Here is a 23,348-nt window from a genome sequence, read left to right as displayed (position 1 = left end):
TACGTCCATGTAATTTGTAATTATTTTTCACATTGTTTAGGCCGATGTGCATTACTTTGCACTTATCTGCATTAAAATTTAATAGCCATTTATCGCTCCAGCTACTAAGGTTGTCTAAATCCCGCTGGATGGCATCACAATCGTCTCTTGTGCATACTTTGCTACCTAGTTTAGTGTCGTCTGCGAATTTTGATATTTTTGATACGATGCCGCAGTCTAAGTCATTTATGTATATCAAAAAGTAATGGACCCAAAACTGAACCCTGGGGAACACCACTCGTAACTTGAAGCCAGTCGGAAGCTTCTCCGTTAATAACAACTCTTTGCTTTCTATTAGTTAGCCAACTATCAATCCATCCACACAACTGCTCTCCCATCCCGTGGGCTTTCAGTTTAATTAAGAGACGTTTGTGTGGGACTGTATCAAAAGCTTTCCTGAAGTCAAGATAAATTATGTCGGATGGAGCTCTGTCATCATAATTAGAGAATATGTCATTGAAAAATTCTAGGAGATTCGTTAGGCATGATCTGTTGTTCCTGAAACCATGTTGTGAGTCTAATATCAATTTGTGGCTGTCTAGAAAGGAAATAATTTTGTCTCTAATTATTTTTTCTAGAATTTTTATAACTACCGAGGTGAGACTGATGGGCCTATAATTACCAGCATCACTTTTGTTGCCCTTCTTGAATATTGGCGTGACATTAGCGCATTTCCAGTGACTTGGTACTTTTCTTTCCTGCAACGATCTATTATAAAGTAATTTAAGAGGTAACACCAGCTGTTCTTGACATTCTCTTAATAGCCTCGTTGATAATCTATCAGCCCCTGTGCTCTTATTGGGGTCAAGGTTGCGCAGGTATTTGGCTATATCGTCTTCGCTAATTTCGTCTATTATCAGCTTTTCATTTTCAGATCCTCTATACATGTTGATCGCGGTTGGCAAGGTCGAAAAGTCTTCTGTGATAAACACGCTGTGAAAAAGTTATTTAGGATTGTTGCCATGGCTTTACTATCACTCACAAGTGTGTTATTATTATCTTTATCGGCCCAATTTTTCTTTGACAGTCTTTTACTACGAATGTATTGGAAAAACTTTTAGGATTTGTTTTGCTTGCCTTGATATATTTATTTCGAGATTGCGCTTCGACTTCCTTATCTCTCTCTCGCAACATCTTTTGGTGGTAATATAATTGCTGTAATCGTTATCAGATTTAGTTCGTTTATATTTAGCATATAAGCTCTTTTTCCTGGCGATGATGTGTTTTATAGTGTGTGTCATCCATTGGGGATTTTTGTGCTATTTATTCGTTTTCTAACTTGTGGAATCCATTTACTTTCTGTTTCAAGGAGAATGTTAGTAAAGGCTGAACACATCTGCTCCATGTCTTTGTTTGCGAAGACTGTTTGCCAATTAATTCTTTGTAATTCTAATTTAAGTCTTAGCGTGTTACCTTTCTTATAGTTTGGGACTAAAAGTGCGTTTTCTTTTATGTCTACTTCGCAGTTAATATTACATCGTATAATTTTATGATCGCTGTTAGCTAAAACTTCACCCACTTCACAGGTATTTATCAAATCAGCGTCTGAAGCTAATACGTTATCTAAGATGTTATTGTCTAGTGTGGGTTCTCATACAAATTGAGAAATGTATAACTTTCTCACCACGTTGAGTAATCTGGATCCCTCGTTATCGGATGTTAAAATTTTCCAGTTAATGTGTGGTAAGTTAAAGGAGGAGGAGGAGGAGGAGCGGCGGCGATGGTGGAGGGAGTTGGTGGCGTAGTGGATAAGGTGGTGAGCCTGGGATCGGGCAGACATCCATGCGCAAGTTCGTATCCCATCACCTTGAAACTTTGCTATTTTACGAGTGGTTTAAAGTTACCTACATGTCACCATGATACTCAGGTTCTAGGTGGTAACACTAAGGATGCACTTGGGTGGTGATATGGGCCCTAATATAGGTACCATTATAAATAAAATTGCCTGTGCCACTAATGGGTGGAAACTGAACGGCATTACAATCACATCAACAACAACAAACAGCTCAATCATCCTTTACTACTACTACTACTACTACTATTACTACTACTACTACTACTACTACTACTACTACTACTACTACTACTACTACTACTACTACTACTACTACTACTACTACTACTACTAATAATAATAATGATAATACTACTACTACTTTTACTACTACTACTTTACTACTACTACTACTACTACTACTACTACTACTACTACTACTACTACTACTACTACTACTACTACTGCTACTGTGGTAGTTGTCGTAAAACAGGGGTAGCATGGAGACACCTGAGTCCATTATGAAAGTGTATTTACGGTAGCACAATACACAAGTGTAAACCGAGCGAAACGAGAGGCAGGAGGCGTAGCGTGTCGCCTCAGGCGGCGGCGAGCGAGGACTGAGGGGAAGGACGTGACGTCAGACAGAGAGGGAGTATGGGAAAAACAAAGGACATGCTAACATACTACCACCACCACTACTACTACTACCACCACCACCACCACTACTACTGCTACCACCACCACCACCACCACCACTACTGCTACCACCACCACCACCACCATTACTACTACTGCTACCACCACCACCACCACCACCACTACTACTACTACTACTACTACTACTACTACTACTACTACTACTACTACTACTACTACTACTGGTAAACTCTGGGAAACTCTGGAACTTCCTACCTGCTTCTGTATTTCCATCTTCGTACAACTTGACTGCTTTCAAGAGGGAGGTTTCAAGACATTTATCCCTTCATTTCTCCTCACCCTTTGATCTGGAAGGGGACTGGCAATTAAGTGGGCCCTTTTTTTTTATTTCATGTTGCCCTTGGCAATTTTCCCCTCTTGCATAAATAAAAAACTACTACTACTACTACTACTACTACTACTACTACTACTACTACTACTACTACTACTACCACGACAACCACCACCACCACCACCATCACCACAACAATATTACCCTAGCTATGAAATCTTCCCGATACGATGGAGAGGAATGAAGAAACAATTAAGTTTGATGGTCACTTTTTTGCTGCTCTCCTGAACTGTCAATTAAGAGAGGAGGGAGGAACTGGGCAGGGCCTGAAGGAAGCGGTGATGGCGGGACGGGAATCAACCTTATCTAATATGCATTGCTACTGTGGCTAGTCCCTCTGCGTGTTATTAAGCAGGAGGAGGAGGAGGAGGAGGAGGAGGAGAGGAGAAGAAGGAGGGGGAGGAGGAGGAGGAGGAGGAGATGGAAGAGGAAAAGAAGGTAATAACTGAGGATAATAATGAGAAGAAAGAGGAGTAAGAATAAAAAAGAGATAAATAGAAGGATTAGATAAGAATGAGTGTATTAAAAAGGAAAAGAGTGGTGAGAATATTAGTGATGGGAGGAGGAGGAAGAGGAGGAGGAGGAGATGGGAGGAAAAGGAAGGTAGGAAATAGGAAAAGGATATGCTAACTCCACACCAATGACACATAGCCTAGAAAACAATAATTAGACTTCATTTACTCTACAGACAAAGGTTTTAATGATTTCACATGCAAAAGTAAAGCAGAAGAATAATTACCTCACCCTCCTAAAAAAAGAGAAACACACACACACACACACACACACACACACACACACACACACACACACACACACACACACACACACACACACACACCACATAAATTATACCAACAGAAAATAATAATCAGAATTCATGAGACGTGGCAAACCTTCCCGGCAGACGAACGCTGCTGGGAAATCAGAGAGGCTATGGAAAAAAAAGAATAGCAATCCGAATCCGCATACATCCGGATTGGCCTCGAAATCTATTCAGCTGCTCATTCGCTCTCGGCTCCTTTTCGCCCAAATTTCATAGAAGTTCGTTGATAATTTTTCCAGATGCATCGGTTTCAGACAAACAGGTATATTATAAACGTGAACGATGATGTAGCCTTAGAGAGAGAGAGAGAGAGAGAGAGAGAGAGAGAGAGAGAGAGAGAGAGAGAGAGAGAGAGAGAGAGAGAGAGAAAGTATTATTTTAGTTGAAGGCCATCAGAAAAGGATAAATGTTTTAGCATAAACAATCAAACAGGTAGAAAAAAAATGGCAGGTGTGTGTGTGTGTGTGTGTGTGTGTGTGTGTGTGTGTGTGTGTGTGTGTGAGTGTTTGTGTTTGTAAAAGTGTATTTGCGTGTGTGCACATGTGTAATTCACCTCGGTTGCCTGCTGTGTGTGTGTGTGTGTGTGTGTGTGTGTGTGTGTGTGTGTGTGTGTGTGTGTTTGTGTTTGTGATAATGTATGTGCGTGTGTGCATGTGTGTGTGTGTGTGTGTGTGTGTGTGTGTGTGTGTGTGTGTGTGTGTGTGTGTGTTTGTGATAATGTATGTGCGTGTGTGTGTGTTTGTGTGTGTGTGCGTGTGTGTGTGTGCGTGCATGGTCACAAGTGTTAGAAATAAAAAAAATACGAAGTGTCGCAGGGAAGAAAACATATTTGCTGCACAATTTTCACAATTTTTTCCTTGTTTTTTCCCCTTCTCCCTTCCTCTCTGTTTGTGTTTGTCCGACTGTGCCTGTGTTTATCCTCTCTCTCTCTCTCTCTCTCTCTCTCTCTCTCTCTCTCTCTCTCTCTCTCTCTCTCTCTCTCTCTCTCTCTCTCTCTCTCTCTCTCTCTGTTGAACAAAAGAGAAAATAAATAAAAATGAAAGCGTATACACCATTCACGTTTGTTGCATATACCAAGCGGGCAGAGCGAAGAGGGACGAGCTAGGGAGAGTATAACACTATGGGGAAAAGAGCACAGAACTCACAAAACACAGACATAGGGCAGTGCAATAGGGAAGAGAGAGGGAGGAAGGGAGAAACGAAGGGAGAGTCGGGTCTGATGCGGAGGCGAGAAACGGACACATCAGGTTGAGATTCTGTGGCAGGTGATGGGAAGTCATTTAGGCGGCAAGATCTAAGGTGTTGATCACAGTACCTGCCTCACCTCTGCCCTCTAGGGACTCTCAAGGGAACTGTGGGAGTAGGAAGCGAAGCAAGGGTAGGAGAAATGGAGAGAACACAAAAATAGAAGGAGAAGGAGGAAGAAGTCATTTGGGCAGCAAGATCTTAGGTGTTGATCACAGTACCTGCCTCACCTCTGCCCTCAAGAGACTCTCTAGGGAACTGTGGGCGTAGGAAGTGAAGCAAAGGTAGGAGAAATGGAGAAAATTGTGTATATGCGAGAAAAGAGCACAAGAGAACAGGAATCGAGTAATTTAGGAAGCAAGAACATTGGGGTTGAGTACTGTAGCTGCCTCACCTCTGCCTTCCAGCGAATCTCAAAAGATGAAAGTAGAGAAGCAAGGGAAGGAGTGAGAGACATTGTGTACAGGTAAGAAAAAGAGCATAAAAGGAAGGAATTAAGTCTATAGAATGAAAGAAAAAATAATGGAAGGATAGGGAGCAATAACAAGAGGCCTATTGGAAAGGAAAGGGTTGAATGATAAGAGAAAGGAACAGTAGACATAGAGAGGAAAAACAACAAGGAAAGGAGGCTGGGTTGTTCAATAGAAAAAGGGAGGGATGGGAAACAGCAGATGGAACAAAGGAAAGATGAGGAGAAGACATTTTTGAGCTGATGGAAAGAAAAAAGAACAAAAATATCAGTTTGCGAAATAAAATGAAGTGGTGAAAATATGAATATAAAAAGACACAGTATACAAAGAAAGAGAGCGAGAAAACTTATGCGGATACTAAGAAGAAAGAGAAAACAGTAAGAGTGCTGAGTGTTGATGTAGCACAGACCAACGAGGGAAAACGGCAAAAAATGTTGGTGTAGGATAGAAAACGTGGCGTGGATAGAGGTATATGTACTTGTTTGGAAAAGGATAGGGAAGGAGGGGAAGCTGGAAAGCCGTGGAGATCCTGGGTTAAGGGGAGGAGGAGGAGGAGGAGGAGGAGATTTCATCCAGTGCAGGCAGGACTGGTAGGGGAAGGGACCATGGTAGACGAAAGGGAGGGGGAGATGGGAGGGAAAGTTTGGGTACAGATGGAAAAAGATGGGAAGGATGCGGGGATCGGACAGAGAGGGGAGTGGAGAAGGGAGGAGAGGAGGAAGAGAAGAGGGCGTGAAGGTCCGGTGTGTTGTGGGAAGAAGGAAGGGAAGGGGGAGAAGGGGAAGAGTCAGGTGGTAAAGGGAGCGAGGGGAAGTGGGAGGGGATGATTTCCGATGCAGTGTCGGAATTCCTGCCTTGATTAATGGGTTTTGGGGAGGACCTTGCCCCGCCCCGTCCCTGCCTTGCCCCGCCCCTCGTCTGCCCCTGCCCCACCCCGCCCTATGTCTGCCCTGCCTCGTCCCCGCCCATGCCCCGCTTTGCCTGCGTGGCGATAATTAAGGAGTGTCCTGCGTGAGGGAGTGAAAAATGCCGGAGAGAGAGAGAGAGAGAGAGAGAGAGAGAGAGAGAGAGAGAGAGAGAGAGAGAGACTATAGTTAGCATGAAGAAAGACGAGAAAGAACAGACTAAGAAAGAAATAGCTAAAGAAAGAGAAAAAAAGAAAGAGAGAAGAAAAAAATACGAGGTACGTAGAGAGAGAGAGAGAGAGAGAGAGAGAGAGAGAGAGAGAGAGAGAGAGAGAGAGAGAAGAATATAGAAATAGCACGAGAGGACGGTACGGATATTAAAGGAACTAACCAGGAGACATTCCCGCCAGAACACACAGCCCCGAGCCTCAATATCTCCTAGAAATATTGTTGTCGCAAGGCTGATTCTTTCCCTTCACTTCCTCTCGGCCCGCCTCTTCCGTCCGCCCGTCAGTAATTGTCCACCGCCCCTGCCAAACATCTCCCTCCACCCACCCGTGCCAGAAGCGCCCGCCTCCCTCCCCTGCTACCCTGTAATTGTGTGGGTTCGTGCCTCACTTTGTAACTCACGCCGAGATAAGGAGAATGTACTGAGGATCATCTGTCATTGTTATGGTCGCTGTCTCTTTATCTGTCTGTCTGTTTGTCTGTTACTATGTTCCTATCTGTTTTCGTTTGTTCTTATAGTTGTTTTTTTTCTTGTCTGTTATCGTGTTTGTGTTTTGTTTATTTTTCTCCTTTTCTTTGTATTTTTCTTTCTTTCTTTGTATGTTCCTATGTGTGGTTCTGTTTGTTTGCATGTGTGTCTCATTCTGTCTGTCTTTGTCAAATTTTTCCACATTTTGAGGTTTGATTTGGGTAATATATAGGTAATCTTTCCTCAGTTTATTGGTTCCTCTTCCTTTTCTCCTTTGGCATCTTAATGTTGCCTGATATTGAGAGATGCGTAGAAGATGGTAAGGTAAAATGTAAATGTGTATTTGTCCCCTACCAGTGATTTGGTAGGTAGAAAGAAACTCTACTTGAGAACACGACTGGTTGGTAATAGAATGTTTTGCCTGATAACACGTTTACTCTTCAGTAGAAACTTTACCCGAGTCATTGACAGAAACTTTACTAACAATGCGAGAACTTGGCATTAGAAACTTTACCTGGCAACACGGGAATCTAACAAAAACCAACAAAGAGAGAGTGACAGAAGAAACTTTACCTGTTGACTACAGTACCTGGTAATAATTTTGCCTGTTGACTATAGTACACGAGAAGAATTTCACATGTTCACTTTAGTACCTGATGAAATCTTTACCTGTTGATTCCAGTAGCTGACAAGAAAATTACCTGTTGACTCTAGTACAAAGCAAAACTTCACCTGTTGAATTCAGTACTATACAAGAAACACCTGTAAAATTTATCACAAGACAGACAGTAGACATTTTACCTGAGAACGTGTAGTAACCTTAAACTTCCAATCCAGATCTTCGAAACTTTCTCCTCTACTTACGCTCTACAAAATGAGTAATCTCGTTCTCCGCAAAGAATAAAGTAATTACGGCCTTTTATTAGCGACTTTATTGTGTCTGGACTCTTACGTTAGTTTCCAAAGTCGGTTACGTAAATTGCCGAGACACGATAATGGTTAAGTCAATAAGTCTATCCAATTACGTAGCGCCAGGGGGAGTAGTTCGTACTTTCTCCTCAGTATGTTTCGGTAATTTTTGTGAATTATAGATTACATACTTGTGGCGTTACTAATGAGAGGATTCGGTACTTTTTATTTCTTTTCTTTTTCCGTTTTCTTTTTTTGTATTTCCCCTTTCGTTTTCCTCTTTCCCTTTTTTTCCTCTTCTCTTCACCGCACTATGGCGAACACTGTAATCTAATCTGATAATTATAATCAGAATATAACTAAACCGATGCCGTGGTACTGAGAAGGTTGCCTAACATACCTCAATTAATATCTTTTCTCCACCAGGCAGCTGTAGGAAGTAAGAGTGAATTTTGATAACACTATAATTAACTGCTATTCTCTCACAGGCAGTGGTGGTAGATGCAGTCAGAGGAGTGTAGGTTCACTTGGAGACTCTCTAAAGTACAAACCAATGGCACTATCGCAATCAGAGGACGAGAAATATTAGACTCGCTTCCACTCCGCTTTGTATCTATTAATCTTAGTTCCTCTGATCTGCTATCTAGTAACGTAACCTGAGAGTTGATACATTGTAAGAAAAGAGGACGTCAGATTGAGGGAAAGTTAATGTAGGGAGTGCGATATGTATGTCAACTATAGTGACTGTGTCTCGACAATAAGCTAAACACTTGGAGAGTCTTCAATGTGAACGTCTAGGGAGCTCCTGCTAGTCATCACCACCTCCACCACCACCACCAGTACCCTCTTTACGGCGATCACCACAACATTAGGAAAAAGGTAATGTACATGATTGTTTTCAAATTAACTCTTGTCTGGAAGTTCAGATTAAATTGTGTCTTTGTTTCTTTGCATCGTAGTATATTTCAAAGGACAATGGAACTTATTATGGCTATTGTTACATGGAGAATTTAAGGTTTACTTGATGTGACACTACACTTAAGTTTACATAGATGAGTATGTTTATATTCTATATGGTTTTATAATTGGTGAGGTCTGTCTAATACTTGTTTGGAGGATGGATTCTGATTAGTAACACAGGTGAGGCAAGGTGTACCCTGCTATGGGAGAAGTGAGGTGAGAATGAAGAAGTTTTAATTAATGACTGCACGAAGGTAGGATAATGTACGATACATTGTTAACTTTTACGATCCACTGCTCCTACTTTGCTTTAATGCCTGCTTGGAGGATGAAGGCTAATTAGTAACACAGACGATATAGGATGCGGAAGATGAGATTAAAGAAATTTGAGATAATACAGCAGTAACAACAATGACATCATCATCATCATCATCATCATCATCATCATCATCATCATAATTATCAAGAACAACAACAAGAACAAGAAGAACAAGAACAAGAATAATAACAACAACAATAGCAACAACAGCAACAACAACAATCCTATCTCTACTACAAGACAAAAGAAAAGAAGAGGATAGTCTATTTATGAACAGCAGTATACAGACAGGGTAGGAGGAAGAGGAGGAAGAGCTACCGCGCAGTGCCTCCTGTATCGCTCTCCGCTGATCCCGTTGACCTGAGCGCCACGCCCGCCAGCCAGTCAGTCATCGCGGTAATGAACGTCGCGCCACTCGCTGCCACAAGTCTCATGGTAGAGTGTTGGTGTCGTAGTCACTGTTTAATGACGAGCAGCAGGTGTGGTGTCCGGCGCGAGTGGTGGCTTGGTATTGACTTGACTCGACTTAAAGTGGTTCGCATGCTGTTCACTCTTCGCACACCTCACCATGCTGCATCCTGCCACCATCAGTACCATGCTAAATCTCACTCTTCATTCTTATATTGTATGCCTTTTGTGCTGCGTCTGTTACTATGCTACATCTCTTTTCATTATCCATCATGCTGCATCACCTCTTATTCAGCTCTTACCATGCTGCACATCCTATCCCCCCTGCCTTGCTACATTACTGCCACGCTTCACCTCTCCTTACTTGGCCATGCTATACTGCACCTTATAGATTTCATCCTTAAGCTACACTTCTTCCATGCTACATCCCTCCCATAGCGCGCCCTGGCATACCACACCCTTAAGATACACTCTGTCATTCTACCCTACCATGCCCCTTCTAATGCCTCCCCTCGTAACACGCCACACTACAGCCACAGTGACAGCGCGCCGCTAGAAATCACAATACTACTGACTAAATTTGCATCACAATCACATCAGGGAACTATTGGATACTAGGTCGGATTCTCCATTGATTCCCACGCGTGGGTTGTGTGAGGGCAGGTGAAGCGCGGGACAAACACCTCATTACTTGACGCACGCTGAGGGGCTGGCCGCTGTCTCGTCTTCTGGCTGCAGGGTATTTCATTTCATCCTCGCACTAGTTAGCTTATGGAATGTACTTTGGCGTCTATTGTGTGGTGACTCAAATGCTGGATTGGTGGTCTATTTCAGCTTTTCATTTTTGTGTGTTCTTTTGTTATTAGTCCATGATACATAGAAATTACTTGAAATTTATTGGTTCACTTCTACGTTTTATTAAAGCATTCATTGGTTTTGTTATCCAATGTAGGTAATTATACCCTGACTACTGAGTTTAAGTCTGGTGACTTCTTGCAGCTTCTGTTATTTTTCTTGTATTCTTTCATCATAGTTCATCAACTGGTGGAGGCATTTCAAGAAGCACTTCTATTTTAAGTTTTATGTTGTTGTCTGGTGCTAGTAAGTAACCGGTCAAGATTTATTTTAATTTTACCGTGTCTTTGCACGTGGGCAAGTAAACAATAACTCTGTCTTAATGTAAACAAAACAGAAAACCGATTGAAAACCATCGCTTTCGTTCGTCAGTCTTGTGGTCCATATTTCCAAATGTTTTCTTTTATTATTCATACTTTTAAATAATTCAAACTGTCTGTAGTGAATTGTCAATTATTTATGGTTCCATGATTACTTAACAACGATTCTGCATTATGAATAAGGATAACATTCACGAGAACAAGAACAGTCACATCTGAGAGCTTTGTTTGAGAACAGTTGTAACGAGAGGAGAAAGTGTCTCAGAACACACGTTAACCATTACATCATTTCACCAACGCAGTACCTCATGTTTACTGTTCGTCGCCTCGTTTCTTCTGTTTTTCTCTATAACACCCTTGCCTTTTACCTCTTCACTCGTGCGCTGTCTCCTCACTCTTTCCCTTACATCATAACGTATTACCTGCACACATACATCTAACCACATTTTCCTCTCCTGTCTTCGTAGCCTCTTTCAGTGTTTCAATACTTTCTTATCTCTACTCACACGACATCAAACTCGATCAATCACTTTACATTTCCCCGGCTGCTTCTACGTGTTCTGAATTCTCACCCCACGTCCTTCTGTCACTTATGTAACTGTGGAGGTTGAGTACTGAAGGAGCAATGGTGTCTGTCTATGTTCTAACTTCCTCTAAAGAACGCGGTAACTTTGTGTCCCTTCTTTTGTGAGTGTGTGGCGTCTGAAAGTATGTTGGATAAAAATGTGAATGGACAGGGAGAGAAATAGACAGCGGTGAAGAGACTAATTACACTTGGGCTTTTTTTTTTACTTATGTGTGGAAGGAGCATTTTTATGGGGAGAGAAGGTAAAAGGGGAGATAGGATGAAGGGATAAATAGACAAGGAAGTGTAGAAGTATGGATGGAAATGGAAGAATAGAATGAAAAGATAGTCATGAACAACAGAGAGAGAAAATGACATTACTCATAAGTTATAGATTAAAAACATGATTAACTGATGGATAGACAAGGAAATGTTGTTTTATGGAAGAAAATAGAAGGATGGGAAAAATAGATCGACAGTGAAGCAAAGTATGGACAGACAGGAACAGAAAAAACCGAATGATAACAAGACAAGATATGAAAGAAAAGGAGAGGAAACCAACAAACAGACTGGACGCGCTCGCACACACACACACACACACACACACACACACACACACACACACACACACACACACACACACACACACACACACACACATCAAGAAGGCTCACACACACACACACGAGGAAATTGCCAAGCTTCTTAATGTGTAGCCCATGTTCACATAGCAGCAAGTAGGTACGGGAAGTAACTCGAGGGGTTGTGGTCTCGCTTTTCCGGTGTGTGGAGTGTGTTATGGTCCCAGTCCTACCCGAAGATCGGTCTATGAAGTCTGAACTCGCTCCGTAATGGGGAAGGTTTGCTGGGTGACCAGACAACGGACACACACACACACACACACACACACACACACACACACACACACACACACACACACACACACACACACACACACACACACACACACACACACACAGAGAGAGAGAGAGAGAGAGAGAGAGAGAGAGAGAGAGAGAGAGAGAGAGAGAGAGAGAGAGAGAGAGAGAGAGAGAGAGAGAGAGAGAGAGAGAGAGAGAGAGAGAGAGAGTCCAGAAAGGCGTTGGATATCTCAGTTAATAAAATGATAACCTGATAACCTCTACTAGAATGAATAAGAAAAAGATAAATATAAAAAATAGATGAGTAGACTGGAAGATAGACAGGTAGATAGACAAATACATAAAGAGGAAGACATATACATAGACAAGCAGGTCAGAAGGTATATGCACTAAATAAATAGATTAATAGATAGAAATAGCTTACTGACCACAAATACATTAAGAAACTCTCTCATCTTTTGCTTCTCTGCTATCCAAGAGTTGAAGGGAAGGTTGTATTGGAGTGAAGCTGAGGACGGGAATGAGGAAAGGCAATGGGAAGCCTCAGTGATCACGGGAAATGTTACCGATTTGTTGTGTGTTGTTTCCAATCAGATTTTTGTTGCTTTTGGAAGTGGACGGTCGTGTTTCTGCGTGTGTGTGTGTGTGCGTGTGTGTGTGAGCGCAAGTAACACTCTTTGCTCGATTCCACAGATTTGCAGTATGTACGTGAGTCTTTTTTCCGTCATACGTGTAGAGATAAATTGGAGTTGATGTTTTGCTGTTTTTCTTACTTGCCTGTTCTTGTTGCTGTTACTCCTATTTCTTCTTTGCCTTTTTAGTTTAGTTTTTGCTCTCTCTCTCTCTCTCTCTCTCTCTCTCTCTCTCTCTCTCTCTCTCTCTCTCTCTCTCTCTCTCTCTCTCTCTCTCTCTCTCTCTCTCTCTCTCTCTCTCTCTCTCTCTCTCTCTCTCTCTCTCTCTCTCTCTCTCTCCACAGGAATGCTCCACAACCTCTTTCCTTATCTTCATGCTCCTCTCCCATTCTAAATCCTTCCATTTGGTGTCCATTTATTCTTCTTCCCCTTCTTCTATCCCTCTTCCCATCCCATTTCCCTCCTCTCCCCTCCCCTCTTCCTCTATCTCACTTTCTCTTCTTCTTCTTCTTCCTTTCTCTTCTTCTTCCTCTTTTCTCTTTTTCTTCCTCCTTTCTCCTGTACCTTTCTCCACACTTCTCTTCTTCCTTTTCTATTTCTCTCTCTCTCTCTCTCTCTCTCTCTCTCTCTCTCTCTCTCTCTCTCTCTCTCTCTCTCTCTCTCTCTCTCTCTCTCTCTCTCTCTCTCTCTCTCTCTCTCTCTCTCTCTCTCTCTCTCTCTCTCTCTCTCTCTCTCTCTCTCTCTCTCTCTCTCTCTCTCTCTCTCTCTCTCTCTCTCTCTCTCTCTCTCTCTCTCTCTCTCTCTCAAGACAGTGGCGCGTGAAATAGCTTCTCCTCGAGTTGTCTGGTTTAGTTATTATTCTTATTTTTTTTTCTTATTCCTCTTTTGTTTGTCTCTGTTTGTTGTCCAGTTTCACCCACGTTTTTGTTTTTTCTTTCTTGGGTGAGTGTTTTGTTTGTTTTATTCTATTGTGTGTGTGTGTGTGTGTGTGTGTGTGTGTGTGTGTGTGTGTGTGTGTGTGTAATTCACCTCGGTCGTCTGCTGGTCACTCAGCCAGTCTTCCCCATTACGGAGCGAGCTCAGAGCTCATAGACCAATCTTCGGGTAGGACTGAGACCACAACACACTCCACACACCGGGAAAGCGAGGCCACAACCCCTCGAGTTACATCCCGTACCTATTTACTGCTAGGTGAACAGGGGCTACACATTAAGAGGCTTGCCCATTTGCCTCGCCGCTTACCGGGATTCGAACCCGGCCCTCTCGATTGTGAGTCGAGCGTACTAACCACTACACTACGCTGTGTGTGTGTGTGTGTGTGTGTGTGTGTGTGTGTGTGTGTGTGTGTGTGTGTGTGTGTGTGTGTGTGTGTGCTTTGTTTAGCGTTTGTTTGCTAGTTGGTTTACTTGTAGAATGGAGCTGATTTTCTCTCTCTCTCTCTCTCTCTCTCTCTCTCTCTCTCTCTCTCTCTCTCTCTCTCTCTCTCTCTCTCTCTCTCTCTCTCTCTCTGAAATGTTTTGTTTCTATTTCTATTTTCGTTTCAGGTGTTTTTTTTTTTTTTTTTTTTTTTTTTTCATGGTACGGTATATATTTCAAGGAACACTCGCTATCTCTTCTTTAACGCTGTATGGGTACATCTCCTTATTGTACAGCGCTCACACACACACACACACACACACACACACACACACACACACACACACACACACACACACACACACACACACACACACACACACACACCGCGTAGTGTAGTGGTTAGCACATCTCGGAAAGTCCCGGAGGAAGCTGCGAGGCAAATGGGCAAGCCTCTTAATGTGTGGCCCCTGTTCACCTAGTAGTAAATAGGTACGGGATGTAACTCGAGGGGTTGTGGCCTCGCTTTCCCGGTGTGTGGAGTGTGTTGTGGTCTCAGTCCTACCCGAAGATCGGTCTCTGAGCAGGCGACCGAGGTGGTGAATTACACACACACACACACACACACACACACACACACACACACACAGAGAGAGAGAGAGAGAGAGAGAGAGAGAGAGAGAGAGAGAGAGAGAGAGAGAGAGAGAGAGAGAGAGAGAGAGAGAGAGAGAGAGAGAGCATGTGCAACAGGGCGTAAGACTCCGAATTCATGACATCTTAAATTTATTCACCTCGGTAAAAAGCAAACACACACACACACACACACACACACACACACACACACACACACACACACACACACACACACACACACACACACACACACACAGACACACACACACACCTTTCATTAAACGACTCATTAAATTTGCCAAGAAAGACCCGAAATTCGACCTTTTTTTCTTCTTTCTCACGCACATAATAAGGAGCACAGGTGGCGGCGCAGGGACTCACCTGGGCTGGTGGTGTACATGGTGCTGGCGAAGGGAGGGACACAGGGTAAGGATCTGTAAGGCTACGCACGGATCCATGACCTCCTTTGCTCCTCCTCCTCCGTCAGAATGTTCTCTTGTGGCTCCCAGCTTTTCTACTGAGCTTCACCGTTGAAGATGTGGTGTATTCTCTCTACTGCTCTTTCTTTCTGGTTTAATTAGATGTTTTCTCTCATTATTTTCTCGTGTCTCTGTATTGATCGTTTGCTGTGTATGTTTTTTTTTTGTTGGATTTTAGTTTAAATTGTTTTTTTGTGGTTTCTTCTCACGTTTCGTTTCTTTGCGTTGGGTTTCCTAGTATGTTTTTTTTTTCTCCCTGTTCCGCCTTTTTATGTCTTTCAACGGTTTCTTTATATTTCACGTCTGATTTGTCCTCAAGATTCACACGAAGAAAGAGACATTGAGTGCTGAACAGAGCAGTGAATTGGGCAGGTGTGCGTCAGATGTGGAAGCAAGACGTTCTCAGATGTGCTCGTGTATAGTTATATGTTTATCAGTATCAGGTGTAGACGCTCTCACGTATACCCTCCACGCACACACAACCCGCCACGATACCCAGCGAGTCTAACCATCTTCCCGCCATACCTGTGACACTATATACCCCCGCAGCGCCCATATCACGCCCGTAGATCTGCTCCCCATATCTCCCCTGGCCTTGTACCTCCTGCATGTAGTTCCCCTTAGCAGCATTCCTTCCTAATAACCCCTGTCTTGTCCACGCCCACCTTCCTGTGCCTCCCAGTGCCTCCCAGTGGTCCCAGTGCCTCGTCCCCCGCGGCTTGGCATCACCTGCGTCACGGGTCATGTTTGGTATTTCCCGCCACTCTTCTGCCTACCTCTCCTTCTCCGTCCTTGTTTACCTTACCGTCTGTCTGTCTTTCTCTTTCAGCTCTTAATTATGGTGTTATTATTTATGATCTTGTTGTTCTTCTACTGCTACTACTACTACTACTACTACTACTACCACTACTACTACTACTACTACTACTACTACTACTACTACTACTACTACTACTACTACTACTACTACTACTACTACTACTACTACTACTACTACTACTACTACTACTACTACTACTACTACTACTACTATCCTTTTTTCCTCCTCTTCTCTTCTTTTTGTTGCCCCTTCATATTCCCATCCCATCCCCCTCCATATATCTCCTACCCCTCCACCACTTTCTCTCCCGTCTCCTCCTCCTTCCCAGAAGCAGCCACGGAGCACCTGTTGGCTCACATCTTACGTTACATTCACTCTTGGTTTGACGTCGAATGAAACTCCTATTTCTTAATGCTCTTTTCTGTCTTGAGGTAATTAATGAAACGGCCCGTGTGAAGAGCTACTACATGAACTCAGGCATGGGGTAGATGGCAGGAGTGTCATGGGTCCGTGGGGCAGGTGTCATGGGCGTGAGTGGGGAGGGGAGAGGGGTAGGAATGGCGAGATATTGAGCTCAGGCCGTCCCAGTTTGCACGTGGTTCAGAAAATCAATGTTTAGGGCGAGAGCTGGTGGCACACCCTTTCCTCGCCCCTTCTCTCTCTCTCTCTCTCTCTCTCTCTCTCTCTCTCTCTCTCTCTCTCTCTCTCTCTCTCTCTCTCTCTCTCTCTCTCTCTCTCTCTCTCTCTCTCTCTCTCTCTCTCTCTCTCTCTCTCTCTCTCTCTCTCTCTCTCTCTCTCTCTCTCTCTCTCTCTCTCTCTCTCTCTCTCTCTCTCTCTCTCTCTCTCTCTCTCTCTCTCTCTCTCTCTCTCTCTCTCTCTCTCTCTCTCTCTCTCTCTCTCTCTCTCTCTCTCTCTCTCTCTCTCTCTCTCTCTCTCTCTCTCTCTCTCTCTCTCTCTCTCTCTTCGTTCTCTCTACCTCTTCCGCCTCCACTTCCTCTTTCTCTTCCTCTCCTGTATTACCTCTCACTTCCCTCTCATTTCCTTCTCCACTTCTCCATCTTTTTTAGTCCTATTGCCTCCTCCTCCTCTCTACACTACTCCCTCTAACTCTTCTCTCACATTTCATATCCACTTTCCTACTCTTCCACCTCCTCACTAGCAAGCCACACTGTCTTCCAAGTCTACAATCTCTCCCTCTCTCCCTTTCTCTGTTTTTCACTTCCTCAACAGTCATTTTCACCGTCTTTCTCCAGTTTCCTACCCTCTTCTTCGTCTTCCTGTTGCTAGAATCACGTGCATGCAAAGATGTGGAAAATCAGGGTACAAGTTTCTGTGCAGCCAGCGTGAAGACAACACCTCAGCCTCTCTCCGGGCGTTTGGCTGTAATTGTGACAGTACAGTACTTTTATGACTGTAGGTTAAGTCTCATTCATTTCACTCGCAGCTCCAGTGATTAAGATGATCGTTCCCGCCACTCTTCTGGCTACCTCTCCTTCTCCTCCGTCCTTGTTTACCTTACCGTCTGTCTGTCTTTCTCTTTCAGCTCTTAATTATGGTGTTATTATTTATGATCTTGTTGTTCTACTACTACTACTACTACTACTACTACTACTACTACTACTACTACTACTACTACTACTACTACTACTACTACTACTACTACTACTACTACTACTACTACTACTACTACTACTACTACTACTACTACTACTACTACTACTACTACTACTACTACTACTACTACTTTCCTCCTCTTTTCTTCTTGTTGTTGCCCCTCATATTCTCATCCCATCGCCCTCCATATATCTCCTACTACCTCCACCACTTTCTCTCCCATAGATTCCATAGGTTTGATTGTGTTGCTGTTGCTGACTTTTCTCTGGTCTCTTCTCGTGAATGGGATGATTTGATTTCGTGTTTTCATTTCCGTGTTTCTTTGTCTTGTAGTGATCTAGTGTCGTAGCGCATGGCTTTTGATGATTGTTTGTTTATGTTACTGCAGTCGTTGTTTTTTGTTTTAATTTGATGAGTTTGTAAATTGTTTTGTTTTTGTTATTGCATGTATAGTGTTCTTATTGATATCGTGACTTTATAATTTTTTTATTTTTTTTTTTTTTGGGTTACAATAATTCATGTTACAGTGTTTGGGGAAAAAAGCTCACTGAAGGCAAATGTTACTAAGAATTGTTTAAAGGATCGTACTCAAATTATGTGCAGTTGTAGTTACTGTTTCTTAGCTGTGCCTACGAATAATTAACCTCTCCGTGCCTCTGATCTGGTTTGTCAATGTGATTTAAGTTTTTGCCATTTCCTTCCCTGTCAAATAATGTTCCCGCAGCACCTCTGCCTTAAGCTATAAAACGAATAAACTGAGTCTTTTTTGTATCGTTAGCTTTAATGTATCTCTGAAATGGTTTGTCAATCTTATTTATTTCAGTTTTTATCTATTCATTCTTAGTGAAATAATACTTTATCGGTGTCTTTGCCTTAAGCCATAATGCATATATCATTTGAGACCACCTCACTAGTATATTATTATCTTGGTGTGTCTGTCTTTGTACTGCAGTATATGCGAATGTCATGACTGAGAGATGAGGTGAATGAAAAATAGTCATGTGAATGATTAAAGCATCCAATATACGAATGTTGCTTGCCATGCTGCTTGACTTGCTCCTTTTGTCATGTTGATTTTAGATATTGTCATTCTTGGTGTATAAAAACATTAAATATGCCTATTTTCTTTCTCTCCTTCGCACTGTGTGATACTGCCAATATCTCTCTCTCTCTCTCTCTCTCTCTCTCTCTCTCTCTCTCTCTCTCTCTCTCTCTCTCTCTCTCTCTCTCTCTCTCTCTCTCTCTCTCTCTCTCTCTCTCTGGCACACTCGAGCATAAGAAGCATCCTAGCCACCCCTTCACCTTCACCTCTTTACATTTTCTACATCACATCACTGCATCCTCTACAGCTCTGTCGCCTCCCTGCCGTGTCCTCCTTGTCCCCTGCCCCACTTCACCCCTAGGAACATTCACGCCCCGCACCTGCAACCCCTCCTTGTACCCGTGACCTCATTCGCGTCTCCCAGAAGAGGAATAAACTTCGTGTCCATCTTATTAGCATTTGACCTGAGCGAAAAAAAATCAGGTGACATTATTCTTGATTAATTTTTGCGTTGCTGGATTACCATAGTGAAGTGACATTTATTCTTCTTCTTCCTCTTCCTCCTCCTTCCTCTTCTTCTGTCTCTTATTTCTCCTCTTCCTCCAAACCGGACATCCACACCGCCCCCCAGAGGAGCGCCGGGCCAGTGTCTCGTTTGCATAATGTCCCAAAAAGCGTGTACTTTAGGAGACTGTCTGCTCAAGGGGACAGCTGAGAGATTTCTTTGCAAGGTTAACAGCTGTGTGTGTGTGTGTGTGTGTGTGTGTGTGTGTGTGTGTGTGTGTGTGTGTGTGTGTGAGTGAGAGAGAGAGAGAGAGAGAGAGAGAGAGAGAGAGAGAGAGAGAGAGAGAGTTTTAGTGAGGGGTAAGCGTGTTTCTGTACGCTCAGTCTCTCTCTCTCTCTCTCTCTCTCTCTCTCTCTCTCTCTCTCTCTCTCTCTCTCTCTCTCTCTCTCTCTCTCTCTCTCTCTCTCTCTCTCCATCCCCATCTCATTACCATCATCATACCAGGATCACCTCCCTTTATTCCTCTGCTCGTCACCCACACACCCACACACACATTCTCACCGCACCCTCCTACCACCCTCTGAGCCACCGCCGCCGACACTATCCGCCTCGTTATTAATATCATGTTCCAAACCCGGAGACACGATGATGATACAGACTCAAAATAACTTTGGAGATAATCAGAAGCTGGCCCGCGGCTCCATTGTGTGCTGTAGATAACTCTTGCTTCTATCAGAACTGCGGAAGAAGAGAGAGAGAGAGAGAGAGAGAGAGAGAGAGAGAGAGAGAGAGAGAGAGAGAGAGAGAGTGAGAGAGTGAGAGTATATATGGAAAGAAAGGGATGCAAAATAAATGGTGGGAGAAGTGTAAATACATGTGAGTGTTTGGAGGAGGAGGAGGAGGAGGAGGAGGAGGAGGAGGAGGAGGAGGAGGAGGAGGAGGAGGAGGAGGAGGAGGAGGAGGAGGAGGAAGAGGAGGAGGAGGAGAGGAGGAGGAAGAGGAGAGAGGAGGAGGAGGAGGAGGAGGAGGAGGAGGAGGAGGAGGAGAAGGAGAAGGAGAAGGAGGAGGAGAAGGAAGAGAAAGGTGAATAGTATGACGACAAACAGGTAGATAAAGAGAGAAATAGAAACTGGATGGGACAAATAAATAAGTAGAAAACTGCCAAAGAGGAGGAGGAGGAGGAGGAGGAGGAGGAGGAGGAGGAGGAGGAGGAGGAGGCAGGAGGAGGAGGAGGAGGAAGGAACAGGTAAGAGGGACATTAATTACAGCGTAGGTCAGGCCAACGATGGTACCTGTATAGCATAATTATTGTTACCTGTGTTTGGGAGCTGTTTGTTCGACCGTATGCTTGTTTGTTTACCTGTCTCTTAATTTCTTTCGTCCTTCTCTTTACTAAGGAATGTAGGGAAAATTTTGGCGTTTCTTTTTTTCCTTGTGATTTTATTTGTTGGTGTTGTGTGTGTGTGTGTGTGTTTGAGTTTGTTTCTGTGTTCAATATATCTCAGTCTCTCTCTCTCTCTCTCTCTCTCTCTCTCTCTCTCTCTCTCTCTCTCTCTCTCTCTCTCTCTCAAAGTGGTGAGGGCAAATTTGTCAGTCTCTCATTGTTTATAACATTCCTCTCTCCGGGGGGCATGAAAGAGGGTTTCCGGGACGTGCGCATACACACCGACCCACTCACACACACACACACACACACACACACACACACACACACACACACACACACACACACACACACACACACACACACACACACACACACACACACACACACACACACACACACACACACACACACACCGTGGAAATATTATTAGGTCATGTATTCACGAGTATTTCCTCTCCTTTTCTTCTTCTCCCCTTCCTACACATTTCTCTCTCTCTCTCTCTCTCTCTCTCTCTCTCTCTCTCTCTCTCTCTCTCTCTCTCTCTCTCTCTCTCTCCAGTAGTGTACACCTTTATTCTTTTCTTCTATTTTTTTTATTTGTTCTTCAGGAATATATGTATCTCTCTCTCTCTCTCTCTCTCTCTCTCTCTCTCTCTCTCTCTCTCTCTCTCTCTCTCTCTCTCTCTCTCTCTCTCTCTCTCTCTCTCTCTTCCATCTCTCCTCCCTCCTCTCTCTCTCTCTCTCTCTCTCTCTCTCTCTCTCTCTCTCTCTCTCTCTCTCTCTCTCTCTCTCTCTCTACGCAGCTTCCATCTCTCTGTTCTCCCTTCCCTCCCTCCCCATCTCTCCCTCTCCGTCTCCTCTCCCTCTCCCTCTCCCTCTCTCCCACTCCCTCTCTCCCACCCTCCCTCAGCCGTCACGTTGTTGCCTCAGTCACTGGCACGCACGTTCATTAAGGATCAGTATTAGTGTTTATTGGCGTGGCTTTGACGTTTACTTTCTATTTTTGTCACTTAATATTAGACACCTTTTTTTTTCTCTCTTTAGGCTGATGTGTGTGTGTGTGTGTGTGTGTGTGTGTGTGTGTGTGTGTGTGTGTGTGTGTGTTGTATAGCGTCTCATATTTCCTTTGGCTTGTTTTGTGTTTGTCTTTATTTGTGTTTCTTTTTTTTTTATCCGTTTATTTTCAGTCCCATTTCTTATAGTAGTTTTCCTTATTTTTTTTCCCCTCAGTGCGTTTATAAATAGCCAATAATAATATACCGTTCTTCTATTCTCTTTATTATCTATTACTTTTCTAACATTCATATTATTTTTCTCGACTGCATTTCACATTTCTTCATTTATAATATCACTTTTTTTCATAACTCTACCATTTATTCCCTCTAATACACATCTTTTTTTTCCTTTTTTCCTTTTTTTTTTTATTTTTTTTTGCCATTGTTCAGTGTCTATGTTACGTATCTAAGCTTTCATCATTTTTAATATCACCATTCATTATTCTCTTAATGTACACTTTTTTTCATGTCTAAGTATCTCCATTATATATATCACATATTTCATAATTTTCTTCTTAAACTTTATATTTTTACACTCTTGATAAATGTCTAATAATACTTTACCGTTCATTCATTCCCTTTCATATTGTTCATGGTTCAGTAAATTCATTAGGTGGCCAAGATTCCTTCAGTCTGTCTCTAACACTCGTCTTTCCTCGTTTTCTTTCTCACTTCTCCCTCTGATGAACTGCGCCGTGGTGAGGGTGCCCGCTTCCTCTGCCCTGCGTCGCCCGTCACCAAATTAGCCGTGGCGGGGGTCTCTCTCTCTCTCTCTCTCTCTCTCTCTCTCTCAGCCATTTCCCTCCTCTCCCTCACATCAATCATCCCTGCTCTTTCACCACTTTTTTTTTTACTTCCCATAGCTCTCTCTCTCTCTCTCTCTCTCTCTCTCTCTCTCTCTCTCTCTCTCTCTCTCTCTCTCTCTCTCTCTCTCTCTCGTAATTTTATCGGCGAAATACTTTGTTTGTACTTCTAGCTGTAGTGGTTATTGTAGTAGTAGTAGTAGTAGTAGTAGTAGTAGTAGTAGTAGTAGTAGTAGTAGTAGTAGTAGTAGTAGTAGTAGTAGTAGTAGTAGTAGTAGTAGTTGTTGTTGTTGTTGTTGTTGTTGTTGACTTAATTTTTGTCCTTGTTCATATTCTTGTTCTGCATCATGACCATTACCACCACTATCATCATTATTATCATCATCATCATCATCATCATCAACCATCATATCATAACTACCACCACAATCACCACCATCATCAATACCATTACCTAGAATCATTCCCAGCACTTCCTCCATTGCCTCTATTTCCGCTCCCCTTCTTGTCCATAAAGAAGGAAAAAGTTAGGAATCTTACGGAAACAGCCATTTATATTTCCTCTTTCCTCTCACTGTAAATGAAAAGCTAGAGATCCAGTGAGATAAGAAAATGCATCGTTTTCTTTCCGTTTTCTTCCTGAGAGAGAGAGAGAGAGAGAGAGAGAGAGAGAGAGAGAGAGAGAGAGAGAGAGAGAGAGAGAGAGAGAGAGAGAGAGAGAGAGAGACAGAGAGAGACAGAGACAGACAGACAGACAGACAGACAGACAGACAGACAGACAGAAAAAAGATAGATAGATAG

At 43.0% G+C, this 23,348-nt stretch overlaps 1 protein-coding gene and 1 long non-coding RNA gene across 3 annotated transcripts in view; one reads left to right on the top strand and one right to left on the bottom strand.

The window, feature by feature from the left end:
• The window catches only part of LOC123506097 (potassium/sodium hyperpolarization-activated cyclic nucleotide-gated channel 3-like), a 927,743-nt gene that overhangs the window by 467,365 nt on the left and 437,030 nt on the right, over positions 1 to 23,348 (bottom strand). The window lies entirely within an intron of this gene.
• Positions 1 to 23,348, top strand: part of LOC123506100 — a 312,418-nt gene that overhangs the window by 29,021 nt on the left and 260,049 nt on the right. Inside the window, exons 3-4 of one of the 2 annotated variants that reach the window (XR_006675344.1) lie at positions 8,402 to 8,792; positions 19,105 to 19,148. This is a non-coding gene — a long non-coding RNA (uncharacterized LOC123506100). Of the gene's footprint in view, positions 1 to 8,401; positions 8,793 to 19,104; positions 19,149 to 23,348 lie in introns of those variants that run through there. The other variant, XR_006675343.1, reaches the window with a different exon arrangement.

The sequence above is a fragment of the Portunus trituberculatus genome, chromosome 19 (genome assembly GCF_017591435.1).
Source record: "Portunus trituberculatus isolate SZX2019 chromosome 19, ASM1759143v1, whole genome shotgun sequence".
Lineage (NCBI taxonomy): Eukaryota > Metazoa > Arthropoda > Malacostraca > Decapoda > Portunidae > Portunus > Portunus trituberculatus.
Note: the sequence above shows the minus strand (reverse complement) of the source record. Positions and strands in the feature narration are given on the sequence as shown.